Source organism: Aedes albopictus, chromosome 3 (assembly GCF_035046485.1).
Source record: "Aedes albopictus strain Foshan chromosome 3, AalbF5, whole genome shotgun sequence".
Lineage (NCBI taxonomy): Eukaryota > Metazoa > Arthropoda > Insecta > Diptera > Culicidae > Aedes > Aedes albopictus.
This window is the reverse complement of record NC_085138.1, coordinates 46,560,407-46,574,752: the sequence shown is the minus strand read 5'-3', so window position 1 is coordinate 46,574,752 and position 14,346 is coordinate 46,560,407. Positions and strand designations below refer to the sequence as shown.

The following is a 14,346-nucleotide window of genomic DNA, read 5'->3' as shown; positions in this document are numbered from 1 at the left end:
TGATGAAATCCGTAAATTCTTTTGCGGATTTTGGTTTTGTTGGATATGCAATCGGTTCAACGCGTTGTTCTGCGGAGCTAACTGATCCAAACATTCACTAAAGACCGTATGCTTGTTTTTGTTTCAGCAATATGGTGTTGGATATTCCAGCGGTGGAGCAGTTGGGGTAATATGAAATCAGTCACTCACACGTGTAACTCAGTCAAAAACCGTATGCTTGCTTTTGTTTCAGCAGTACGCCGTTGGATATTCCAGCGGTTCAGCGGTTGTGGTAATATGAAATTAGTCCTGCGTATAATACAGTCAAAACTAAAGTACGTTCAATCTCTCAGGTAACGCCAACCACGGATCCAAGCGGTCCGAAGCCGTTTAAGAACTACGAAACAATGACCTATATGCCTTTGCCTTATAACGTAAGTCACTCTGATACATAGTTTCCAAAAGTCCTAGAATAATCTCGATTCACCTTTTGCCAGCCCTACAACAGGCCATACCCGACACCTATGCCCAGCGGAAACTCAAGCTACTTCGAATCGGATAACTCGACTGCTGTTTCAGTCGATGATTACACGGCCCAGTATTCGGGAGAGCAAGAGAGCGACATAGGCACAATTACGGAAGAGTATGTCGAGGTCGACACGTCGGCAGCAGTAGGGGAACAATCTGCTCCTCCTATGCGAAAGAAGCTTAAACGACGCATTAGGATCAACCCGGATACCGGGCAACGACAGGTGATGAAGCGTAGGAAGGTGGCGGTAACAACTACGACGATGATTCCTGGTGCTTAGGCCGGATGACATTACCCGTTTTTTTTTGTGTGAACAGGAAGGAGAGGACTGTTGCGTTGAAATAGATGTCGTTTAGAGTACATAAATTCTGTTTTAAATTTATAACCTAATATAAACAAATAAACTTCAAAAATGTTAGTCTTGCAACTTGGTTTTATTGAGGTTTTAAAGCATATTTCAAACCTTATTGTAATCGGTACAACCGCAACAAAACCTTAAATAATACAAGGGAAACGACTATTAAAATCATAATCCAAACCAACAATACAAAGTCCAATTAGGTTGAAAGTGGCTTTGAAAGTCATCATAAAACCTAAAAGGTTCTGTTTTGGTTTTATGGTGGATCTATGGACCTTCTCGAGTCTTTTTGACTCAAAAATGTTGTCTGGAGGGAATAATAAAACGGAACTTGTCAAGATAAACCCTTAGTAGAATCCCTTGGCCCTTGTAGGTATTCAGAGGCAATCATGGTATACATAATATGAAGCGCTCTGAAGGAGCTATGGTTTCCCAAATTGTTGGTTATGCGTTGATTGTTAGGCAATTTGGTAACAATATTATGAAATCCGTAAATTCTTTTGCGGATTTTGGTTTTCTTGGATATGCAATCGGTTCAACGCGTTGTTCTGCGGGGCTAACTGATTCACTAAAGACCGAATGCTATCTTTTGTTTCAGCAGTACGCAGTTGGATATTCCAGCGGAGGAGCAGTTGGGGTAATATGACATCAGTCACGCATAACACAGTCAAAGATCATATGCTTGTTCTTGTTTCAGCAGTACGCAGTTGGATATTCCAGCGGCTCAGCGGTTGTGGTAATATGAAATTAATCATGCGCATAATACAGTCAAAACTAAAGTGCATTCAATCTCTCAGGTAACGCCAACCACAGATCCAAGCGATCTGAAGCCGTATTGGTATTATGGAATCGAGCCTTATACGTCGTTTATCGTAAGTTACAAAAATACATAGTTTCCAAAAGTCCTAGAAGAAATACATCTTCAATTCACCTTTTCCCAGACCTACAACGCACCGTACAGGCCATACACGGCGACAATGCCCGGCGGAAACTCAAGTTACTTCGAAGAGGACAACTCGACTGCTGTTTCAGTCGATGATTACACGGCCCAGTATTCGGGAGAGCAAGGGAACGACATAGGCACAATTACGGAAGAGTATGTCGAGGCCGAAACGTCGGCAAGTGAGGCGTCGATCGCTACTGTGGAAGGGGAACAATCTGCTCCTCCTACGCGAAAGAAGCTCAAACGACGCATCAGGATCAACCCCGAAACCGGTCAACGGCAGGTCATGAAGCGTCGGAAGGTTCTGAAACCGGTAGAAACCGGAGAGGCGGGAATGCAAGAATGAGTTTGTAATTCGTTGTTCTTGTGCTCAGCTACCGAAGAAAAAGATGCTTTGAATATACTGCTAGTAGTTCTACGTAACGTGTTTCGATTCTGTAGGCACAATACGTAGGTATAACTTTATAAAGATTCCATAGAGATCGAGTTAAGACAGCGTTATAGTCGGTTCTCATCAGTCACTATCTTGAATTTTAGTCCGCCATCTTGGATTAGCTGGTCAATATTTTTGTATATATTCCGATATTTTTTTCCATATAAAATATGCCCATATTAAAAAGTTTTAGAGCTTAAAACTCCTCAAAATAGCCACGTCAAATAAACCCATATTGCATAGCTTCAGAGCTCAGAACACGTTAAAACAACCACAATGTTAATTTTATGTACGCCATTTCAGATTTTGAACCACCATCTTGGATTTTTTGGTCACCACTTTTGGACCTTGAACAATAATCGTTAACCCTGAGCTAGATTACTCAAATTGGCGTCATTTCAAATGTCTCATATAATAGGGTTTTGCTCAGTTTCACATTTGGCCACTTCGTCCGGGCCATTTGGTCCGGATCACAAAAATGGCCATAACTCCGGAATACCTTGTCCGATTCGAATTCTTGGGGAAACACCCGGAGGGACTCCTACAAGTATTCCTTGAAGAACTTCTGGAGGAGCTCTTGAGGCAATTTCAGGAGAAATTCCCGCAAGAATTTCCAGGGAGAATTCCTGGAGGAATTCTCGGAGGAATTTTCGAAGGAACTCCTGGAGGAAATGTTGGAGGAATTCCCGGAATATCTTTTGAAGGAACTCCTGGAGAAATTTCGTAAGAACACCTGGAGGAAAATTTAGAGGAATTTCCGGAGGAACTCCTGCAGGAACTTTCGGTCGGAGGAGTCCCTAGAGGAACTTCCTGGGAAAATTCCTGGAGGAACTTCTAGAGGAATTCCTAGAAGAACTCCTGGAAGGATTCCTGGAGGAAGTTCTGGAGGAACTTCCAGAGGAACTCCTAAAGGAACTTACTGGGAGAATTCCTGAAGAAATTTCTCAAGGAACTATAGGAGGAATTTTGGAAAGAACTCCTGGCAGAATATTTTGAGGAAATTCCTGGGAGAATTCCTCGAGGAATCCTTGGAAAATTTCCCGAGGGAAGTCTCGGAGGAATTCTCATAAAAACTCATAAACTCATAAAAACTTCAGGGGAAACATCATGGAGAAATTCCTGGAGGAACTTTCGCAGGAATCCACGAAATTCATGGCCAACAGTATTTCAGTACTAGCCCAGAATGATGTATTTTGAAAATCACGATGATTGAGATGCCGCATGACGGTATTGATCCATTTTCAAAACTTAGCCCCGGAACTGGATTCCGGAAAATCTGTATACCGATTCCGTAATGGCCAAATGTATCCTAAGTGACCAATCATTATGATAAAATGCCATAATTTGAAGTTTGATATGGCATGATGGTGTTTGTTTATTTTTGAAAATCGGACCCCGGAACCACCGGAACCGATTCCCGGGAAATCCGAATACCGGTTCCAAAATGGCCAACAGTATTTCAGACAACGCCAAAACAGCACAGAATAATGCATCTTGAAAAACCACGAAGTTTGAGGCGTCGCATGATGGTATTGAATCATATAAAAAAATTGACCCCGGAACCGGTTCTCCGGAACATCCGTAAAACGGGTTCCGGGATGGACTTCTGGACAATTTTTTCTATCATTCTAGTGCACTTAGGTCTAAAAACTGAACGGCTCTCATATAGAAAATTTATGGCCAAATCGAATGACCTATTTTGATTCCGGAATAACTCCGGAACCAGGTGGCCATTCCAACAATCCCTAGCAAATCCTTAAATTTGAAGGACATCCGCTTATTGTGTCAAAACTTGGTCGAAAAATATTGAAAAACAAAAAAGTTATAACGAAAAGAGTATGTTTTCGCCCTCTCGTTTTAGGGGGGGTTGTTGGTTGGTAACGGAAGGGTTAAAAAAATAACAATTTTTCATAAAAAATTCTCAAAAAAAACATTTTTTGTAATATTTTTTTCGATTTCCAGAAAGAAAATCTAAAAATGTTGCAAATATTCAGAAATTGAACATATTTTTACAAAAAAAAAAAAGTTTTGAGAATTTCTGTCAAAAATTTTCTATAATTTTTTTGAAGAAAATCGAAATATTTCATCAAATTACTTCAATTTATTCAAGGGTTGAACCTGGAATTTTTGAACAATGATTTATTTTGGGACAGTCATTTTATCAGCTAAATTAAGAGCCTTGTAGGTAAATAAACATATAAGATCTAACATTGTCGTACCCAAGAACATAAATTGGCGAGGGACAATGTATTTCTTGAATGAGTGTACGTTAAAAAAAATGTTTATTTTTTTCTCAACCACCAAAGCAACAAAATTGTTACTCTTATGTTAACATTTGAGGCTCACCTTTAAAAAACATGAAACATCATGCTTTTCGGAATTCTTTTTGAAAATTTATCAGTAATTACGGCAGAGATTTATCCATGAATTCTTATTAAGGATTTCTTTGGAAATTCCTATGGAGTTGCTTCAGAAAGTCTTCCAAAAATTCATTTGCAAATTCCCCAACTAACATTTATTGTGAATGTAAACGTCAACAAAGCGTCCTCAATACGGCTTGATGCTGAGTTACTGTGTTGTACATATAGATGGAAGCATCTATGCAAGCCCTATACCAATGAATCTGGCGAACTTAATCAGCATGTATATGCTGTGCGAGAAGCTTCTATGCCACCAAGTCATAGCTGTTTTCTCGGCTCCTATGTAACCACTAACTGAATAACATCTTGAGAAGGTGCTTTTTCAGCCTTTTCGCAGTTGTTAAATAATATTTATACGGCATCCCCAAATTAAACATTTAAATATAATTAGGTTATGGATACCGTGACACAATACATGTGGGACTGGAATTATCACTTTTAAAATTGAATAATTAAAGTACTTGCCGCTATTTGGAATCGAACTCCCGATCTCCGTATCCACTGGTCCCGATGATGTCCTCGCTGCCACACTGCTATATACAAATAACATAGAAAATAGCCCGTTTTGCTTTACTCCAGACAAGGCTTCATAATTGTGCCACAAGAAACCTTACCCAACTTCATCTTGCTGCAAAAGCTTGTGAAACGTCAAATGCAATAATGTTTACATTGAACAAGCTGTGTGATTGCGCCAACAGATTCTTCTTCACAGCTTCTAGCTGAAAGAGTGTTCTTTAAACGTCTACGAAGCGCTGCTGTTTTGTGTTTTGGCAACATTACAAAACGTACTGTATAAAAGCAGCTGTTGTAGTGGCTGGGACTCTTACTCGATTAGCACATCTTCCGGAAAATCTTCCGGCATTGAATTAAAGTGCAATAAAAGTAGCTGTAAAGAATTTGTGTAGTAGCTATATACCCCGCTTAAAGTTTGTTTTGACAATAATGTTTACATCCGACAAGCCGTGTTGGTAAACCAACAGTTTCTTTATTACAGATTCTAGCCGTAATGAAATCGCATAACGGCCTTTAAAGCGCTGCTGGTTTGGGGATTTGTCAGTATAACGAATTGTACTGTATAGTAGCAGCTGTTTTGTTGGTGGGGACTCTTATTCGATGTGTTCAAGCTTTCACATCTTCCGGGAAATCTCCCGGAGTTGGAATAGAGTGGAGTAAAGGCAGCCCCAGTGAAAAGCAGTGGATTTCTGAAAACCGAGTTTGGTAGCTGGATGGTGCTTGTTTTGCAGTCGTGTATTAGCTTATGTTTTATATTTGACTAGCTTTCCTTTTATTCAGCGTTGACTGCTTTTACTCGATGGTTACACAACAGAAAGCAAATGACTGAAGCTTATAGCGCTGAAAATGTTAGTTGGGTCTTGTATGATTAGTTCCGCAAATTACTCCTCATATTCCTTTGGGAATTGCAACAGGACTTTCTTGGGTACTCCTCCAAAGGCTTCTCGGAGAACTACTCCAAGGATTCTTTCGGGACTTCCACCAAGAGTCCCTGGAGGAATTCATTAATGAATGTCTGAAAGATTTTCTGAAGGAATTCATGGAAGATTTTCCAAAAATCGGATGGAGGGTTTTTCGAAAGATCTCCTCGAAAGAAATCCATGAGGAGATCCATGGAAGGACTTTCAAAGGAATCCTTGAAGAAATTTTAGAAGGAATCTTTAGCTGACTTTAGGTAGATATTCTAGGTAGGTATCTTTGAAGGAGATTCTGAAAGAACCCATCGGAATTCCTAATCTCTATTGAATTTTCTAAAGGAATCCATGGAGGGAATCTGCAGAAAGCATAGCAAGATTTTCTGAAAGAATTCTTCGAGGAATTTCTGAAGGAATCTATTTTAAAAAAATCTGAATGAATCTGTACAAATTCATTGATAAATTCATGAAGCAATCCATGTAGGATTTCCTTAAATAATCTTATGAAAAATTTCTGGGGGAATCCCTAGTGGAATTTTTAAAGCAATCCGAATTTCCAAAAAAATCCTTAGAGATTAAAAAAACCACCGGAGAGTTCTTGGAGAAATATTTGAAGCAAATACCTAGAGATCTGAAGGAATGCTTGGATAAATTTCTAAATCAATAGTTAAAGGAATTTTTCAAGGAATTTTTGGACAGAATTCTAAAAGTTTCTCTAAAAGAATTTGTGAAGAAGTTCATGAAGAAATTTCTGAAGTAATTTATGTAAGATTTTCTTTGAAAAGTTCTTGATGAAATTTCTGAAGCAGTCCCTCTGGAGGAAATTTCCTTAATTTTCACAGCATTCTCTGAAAAAAATTCACGAATAAATCCTTGCAATCTTGGAAGAATGTGTGAAGGAATTCCAGGGGATTTTTGAGGAATCTTAATCTTTAATGAAATTTACAAAAGAATCTGTCGATGAATTTCTGAATGAATTTTCAGGTTATTTTCAAAAAATACCAAGAAGAGTTTCTGGAGGAATTGCCGAAGGGTTTCCTAAATAAAATCCCCGAATAGATTTCTGAACGCATGTTGCACATCCAAGGAAGTTAAGGAAGGAGTTCCTGGAAGTCCTTCGTGTCAAAAAAATCATGGAAGAATTTCTGAAGCAATCTACACAAGAATTTCTTCATAAAGTCATTGTGTTATTTTGGAGGGGCAATAACAAGCAATTCGTGTAGGGCATTCTAAAGCAATCTACGTTGAAAATTTCCGAGCAAATACTTGGAAGATTTTCTGCAAGAATGCGTGAAGCCACTTTTTTCAGGAGAATTTCTAGGGAAATCCTTGTCCAAATGTCCCAAGAAATCCTTAGAAGAATTTCGAAAAGAATTTTTGCAAGTTTTTTTTTTTTTGAATCCCTCTGAAGAAATATCTAGAGAAAAAAAAATGGAGTGGAGTGGTTTGAGAACAACATTGAGAACCCCTGGTGGAATTCCTAGGAAAATCTCTAAAGAAATTTTAAAAGAATTTCTTAGTGCAAACTCCAAAAAAATCCTGAAGCAATTTATGACAAAATTCCTGGAGGTTTCCTAGAAGAAAATCATCGGAGAATTTCTGGGAAATTCCAGGAAGAATTCCTGAAGTAGTCTCTGAATTAATTTCTGCAGAAAGGAATAATGCAAGTATCTGTGGAGGAATTCCTACAGGAATTTCAAAAAAAGTTCATGGAGCTATTTTTAAGTAACTCAAGGAAAATTTCTTTAAAAGGAATAAAGTTTAAGTGGATTTTGTAGAGGATTTTCACAAGTACATAGTCCATAAAAGAATTTCTGGAGAACATTCAGAGGAATGTCTTGATGAATAGCTAAAAAAAGTTTCTTAAAAAGGAATCCATGAAGGAATGTTTGCAAAAATTGGAGCAATTCATAGAAAAAAATTTCTGAAGTTTGGTGAATTTTCTGAAGAAATTGGGAATTTATAATTTTCTGAAGGGGTCTTTCGGTGAATCTCTGAAAGAATTCGTGGTAGATTTTACAAAAGAATCTCCGGAACAATTTCTGAAAGAATACATGGGACAATTTCTGAACATTCCAAAGCATCGTTGAGTACAATTGAGAATAAGGATCTCTTTTTGTTCACAAACAGTAGTTATAAAACGAGAGTTGATGGCACTGAAGAGCGTGTTGCGTTGCACGACCGTGCATTTCAAACTGCTTTAGAAAATCAAAAGACGCATAGAAATACCTTTTTCAAAAATTAATTGATTTTCGAATGAGGTAACCGATAGACGTGTTCTAAATAAGTTTTCGGTTATTGGAGACTACACAACGTATCGGGACGACCGTCATGCAGCATAGCATTTAGTTTAATGAACCGTCAGATGCGTTGGACGACCGTTTGTATGAAAGTAAGTGCAGCAACAGTTTTTTGATTAATACGGTAGATCATAGACTTTTAAAGTTCTATAAATATGTAATTGTAATAAGACAGGCAATTCCAAACCGATTTCACAGGAAGTGATAGTTGCATATGCCCAATTGAATGCCTAAATGAACAATTTGGAGGTTAATCGAAATTTGATTACCCCAATAAACCATCATTCTTTTCGTACGATCGTCATGTTTCAGTGTCACATGTGTTCTTGCAACGATAATATAATGAAGTATTTACCTATCGCTCTTCGTCTACTGGTGTTTGTCATAATCAATTCCTTGGTAAGTGCTCAAGCATAACTAATTTTATAAACATTAACACGTAGATTTGTCGTAGATTTTCAAGGAAATTTCAGCATGGCCAGTAAAATGTAAAACCAATGGAATGTGAGTAATATGAAGAAGTTCTACCCTTTCTTAACAGACTAATATTGTGTATCTTTCAAGCAGGTCAACAGAGAAAACTACACCTACGCCAAGAGTTACCATTTCACCGGTATTTCTGTATATTTCCATACATATTTAATCATTATTCTTACAATTATTCCTAAAATTCAAGGAAGTTCAATTCATTGACGTTGGAAAGCGAACACTAGCTCCGGGGATCCGTTGGAAGAGATCAATAAACGGAAAAATGTCAACAGTAACGGAAGGGACCAGCAAAAGAGCAATATATAGCACAGGCGACGGAAACAAAACAGGAAATAGGAAGAAGAGATCAGAGGCAACTACTGGAAATAACATTGTAAATCAGACTTTTTAATTCCACTATTAAACACAAATGAACGCTGTAATATTACTAACACCCAGAACCGGAATAAAGTTATTATTACCACTACCGCTAAAACAACTAGACAACTGATAAACCGATCGAAGAGAGCCACAAATTTCAGCGAGGTAAGTACTGGAGATACTGAAACCACAACTTTCACGAACTTCGAATCAACAGATCTCACCACCACCACCAGCCTACACGATTTCACCGCAACAATCCAAGAAATGGTTGGAACTTCCAGTGGCACGTCTTGTGACCCCAGCGAACAACATCGTTTACGTGCACTACGACTACGAGGGTTACACAGGGCCACCGATGGCCAAAACTGTTGGTGGTTTACGGCCAGGACTTTAACCAATAATTAAAAATATTCCAACTAACCTTTGCCAATGGCTCATCAGATAGAAGAAAAAGACGTATACTATCAATATGTAATAAGTCCCTATAACACTGTAAATAATTACGCAAAATTTCACGTTCTAATTTCACTCCACCCAAAAGTTGAAAATATTTTTCGTTTTGCGTACGACGAAGACAACCGCATCAAAGCAGCAGCTAGCCGAATTGTTCTTTATTACCGATCAATTTTCACTTCGCCAGATTCATTTGTTAAACCAGCCTTCAATTCACACCCCACAGGAGCTCATATAGCCGAAGCGGTAAACGCGCGGGTATTCAGCATGACCATGCTGAGGGTGACGGGTTCGATTCCCAGTCGGTCCAGGATCTTTTCGTAAAGGAAATTTCCTTGACTTCCTTGGGCATAGAGTATCTTCGTGCCTGCCACACGATATACACATGCAAAATGGTCATTGGCAGAGGAAGCTCTCAGTTAATAACTGTGGAAGTGCTCATAGAACACTAAGCTGAGAAGCAGGCTTTGTCCCAGTGAGGACGTTACGCCAAGAAGAGAGAGAGAGAGGAGCTCTGTGGCACTTCAAAGTTGGATGTCACTGCTGCAGAATGCAGCAGAAGCTGTTAAACTAATCAAATAAATCATTTTTTTCCCCGTCGGTAAAATGTAAACAACAAGTTGTCTTCGCCTAGGGAAGATGCAAGCAAATGTGTGCGTGGATTTTCTGCATGCAAACCATCGTATTTCACAACCACATAGAATGAAATCTTCGTTGCACTGTGATGGAGTGTTATGATCTGGTGGGCAAAAACATTCATTGAAAAATGTTGGTCGTTGCTCTAAATCTACATCCATATCAATTTAAGAGCTTTCTGTTCAATTGTACTTTGAACTCATGATGTGATTTGGATTGCAAAGAATTTGACCGACTTTTCGAATAAACACCTACGGTAGAATCATATTTTTTGTCCATTCTATTTTACCATAGTGTCACGTAGAAGGTGTGCCGGGAATTGAATTCATGGTTGTGCCCAAAATAGACGTAGACGAGACGAATACTGAATTCGAGGGAGAATTATTCAAACACATTATTTTAAATAAGGAATTTGAAGTTCTTTTAAAATATGTTTTACAGTTAAATCATTAATTAGTAATTGATACCAAAGTGACCCGGAGACGTTAGGCGAGGCGCAAGATTAAATTCGTTCATCAATGTTTAGTGCTTAGATAGACGAGAACTAGATAAATACATTTCTAAATATTCTGAAAGCCTTAACACTTCATCTACGACCTATTGATTCCAAAGAAGGTTCTAACAGACATTCTTTCGGAACTTGTTTGAGTTCCTCCATCATCAGAATTTACACCAAGAATTACGACAGCAATTCCACTCATTTCTTTTTTTTTTCGCAGATTCGTCCGAAAACCTATTCAAGACAGAATACTAGCTAAGAGTTCTCCTGGCATTACTGAGGGCACGTCCATAAACTACGTTGGCTCTTAGGGAGGACGGGGAGGCCTGGCCATTTGCTTAAGAAAATGCCTAGAAGATGTTTCCGGTAATTCAATCAAAGATTCGATTTCAGAGTTCCTCCGAAGATTTCTCTAGGAATTTCTCAGTAAATTTCTAAAAGTATTCATCCAGAAGTTACTATGAAAATTGCTGTGGAAGCACCCAGATAATACCAACACAAATTTATTTTACACTGTTTTCTATGTAACTTTTAAAAACATTATGATTTGTAGGAATACGTAATTATTCTAAAAGCTTTAACAGGTTTTTGTTGACGAACATTTGTTAAAGTTTTTTTTTTCGTTGGGAATTCATATGAGTTTTTCGAACATCTTCTCAAAAAATTTATGAAGGATAGTTTTTAAAATGTCAGGGATTTTTTCTGAAATATCTGCAATGCCACTTCAAAATTTTCATTAAGAATATTATTTCTAGAGTTTCACTCAGGCGGATTCAACCGCAGATTTGTCCAAGAAACCCTGCTAAGACTTCTCCTGGAATTTTTCAAAGAATTTGAGTGTCCCATTAAAAATTCGCATTAGTTTTTCGAACATCTTCTCAGAAAAATTATGGAGATTTTTTCTAAAAGTTAAAACACGTGTTTTTGGAATATTTTTAGGATATAACTTTGGAAGTTTCACTCAGAATTTCACGCGGATTCACCTGCAGATTTTTCCGAGGATGCCTGCTAACATTTCACCTATAGTTCCTACCAGGTTTTTCAAAGAATTTCTTCGAGAACATTCTAAGGAATTCTCTCAAAAAGAAGATTTTTCCTGGAATACTCAAAAGGAAACCTTCAGAAACTAAGAGCTTTTTCGATGAAATGACCAGAAGATTCCGGCAATTCAATCAAAAATTTGGTTCAAGAGTTCCTTCGAGGATTTCTCCAAAAAAAATAGCAATAAATTTCAGGATGTAAATATTACTTTGAAATCTGCAGCAGAAATTCCCAGATGATACAGATTACAGAAACTTCTTCAAAATTGTCTTTAGGCGTTTTCCCAAAGATTACTTCAAAAATCCTGTTAAGGCTTCTTTGAAGTGTTTCTCCGGAAACTCCACCAAGGGCCTGTCCATAAATTACGTAGACACTTAGGTGGGGGCGGGGGGGTCTGGCCAAAGTCTACGCTCCATACAAATTTTGAAAATGTTGTATGAACCAAAGTCTACGAGGGGGGAGTTCTGAGATGGCCAAAAATGAGTCTACGTAGTTTATGGACAGCGCCCAAGAGTTTCTTCGAAAAAATCCTGAAAACTCACGGAATATTTGTCCAGGGATTCCTCTTCCAAGAATTCAAAACTTGTTTTGGAGATTCCTCTAACCATTTTTTCTTCAGGAGTTCATTCGAGGATTTTTCCGGAAATGTCAACAAGGATAACTTTAAAAGATTCCTCTAGAAAATTTTAATAAATTGCTCCTCCAGAATTTCATTCGAGAATTTCTCCAGAAATTCCATAGATGAATCCTACAGAAGTTCCACTGAAGATTTCGCCAGATATTATTTACAGAAGTTCTCTTAAAATTCTTTCAAGAATTTCACCTGAAATTTCTCCGACGTCTTTTAGAAATTCTTATGACAATATGTACCTCCAGAAGTTCGATGGGATGAACTCAGGCAGAAATCTTCATAATAAAGAGTCATTAATTAATTAGAAATTCGTTTAAGGATCCTTCTAGAAAATTATTCAATTCTTTCCTTCTGGTATTCCTAAGAAGACCTCTTCAGACATTTCCCTAATGTTTGCTCAAAGATTTTATTAAGAGGTCATCAGATCTTTATCTAGGAATTCCGCAGAAATTTCTCCAGAAATTCTTCAAATGATTCTCCTGGATGTTCCTCGAAGACTCCTCCAAAAATATTTCCAAAGAAATCATTACGAACACTTCCTAGAATCCTTCTAGGAATAATATATTTAATGAATCCTCTAATATCCAACCCCGCCTTTAGACGGGGTATAGTTTGAGCATTTTTTCAATTTTTGTTTAGTGGACAATCATTTTTTTTTATATTTTTAGCTGATATTTAAGACTATTTTGTATATCTCAAAAAGGTTCTCTGTGTCTTTTGAAGATTTTTTACATTTTTTAAAAATCATTGAAAAATTAATGTTTTAGTCACTTTTTAGAAGCCATTGTATATTTTGCATTGAATCGCTTCAATTTACATATTTTAAATTTTTCCCAAATCACACTATCATAGTAAAATAGTTTAAGGAAATCGAATACACTCTAAAATTATTTTTTTCTAAAATTTCACGAAAAATAAAATTTTCTATGAAAAAAACATAAAAATAAAAACATTTCAACAATAATCATAAAATCTCAAAATGTTTTCATCTCAAAAAATCCGGCTCCTAAATAGGCTTCCAGGAAATATATGTTGTGATGTTCAAAAATAAAATATAGAAAAATCAAAAACCGAAATTCACAAAATCCAGAATTAAAAAGAATCATCTTGGTGATACCTACAAGATTTTGTTCGAGAATTTCGACAATATTTCCTTTAGATATTATTCCAAATTACTCCTCAAGGAAAATCATTCAAGGATAAATTTATTTTTTGGGAAATTTCACCAAAGCGTTTTATTTTTCAAAGAAGAATCCTCCAAAAAGCTTCGGAGAGCTCTTCTAAGGATTCTTCCAGATTTGTTTTCGAAACAATCCTCCAGAAGTAACCATTCAGAAATGTCATCCTCCTCCAGAATTCGCATTCGTATTTCTCTGACATTTTTTCCTTTAGAAATTCACCCAAGAATGTCTCCAGAAATTCATGCTAGGATTCCTTCAGAAATATGCGCTGGTTCCTCCAAGGATTCTCTTGAGGATCCCTTCAGAAATTCTTCCAAAGCTCCCCCGAGGGCATGAAATTATAAAGGTTTTTTCCATAAATTTCATCAAATTTTCAAAACATTCCTCTAAAACCTCCTCCGAGGATTCCTTCAAAATGTTGTGAGAATTCTCCAGAAATTCATCCAAAAAATATCCAAAATCCAAAAAAATCCTACTCTACAAATTTCAACGTGGAATACTCCAGAAATCCCTTCGAAAAGTTCTTAAGAAATGTTTTCGTAAATTCAAAGAGTTTTCCAGATATTATCCAGAGCAGTGGCCCTACAATTCTCCCCAGAATTTCACCTGAAATTTCTCTGGCGACTTTAGAAGTTCTCATAATGATTCATCCAGAAATTCTTCC

General features: G+C 37.3%; 2 protein-coding genes across 9 annotated transcripts in view; one reads left to right on the top strand and one right to left on the bottom strand.

Moving 5' to 3' along the window:
* LOC109410418 (isocitrate dehydrogenase [NAD] subunit gamma, mitochondrial) overlaps positions 1-14,346 on the bottom strand; it is a 52,287-nt gene that overhangs the window by 33,797 nt on the left and 4,144 nt on the right. The window lies entirely within an intron of this gene.
* The window catches only part of LOC109401489 (salivary glue protein Sgs-3), a 46,294-nt gene extending 31,948 nt beyond the window's left edge, over positions 1-14,346 (top strand). For 3 of the 6 annotated variants that reach the window (XM_062856525.1, XM_062856524.1, XM_062856522.1), the window contains one exon: positions 1-14,346. This exon is cut by the window's left edge and continues 2,750 nt beyond it. The gene's annotated coding sequence lies outside the window, so the exon portion shown is untranslated. The other 3 variants (XR_009998723.1, XR_009998722.1, XR_009998720.1) reach the window with 3 other exon arrangements.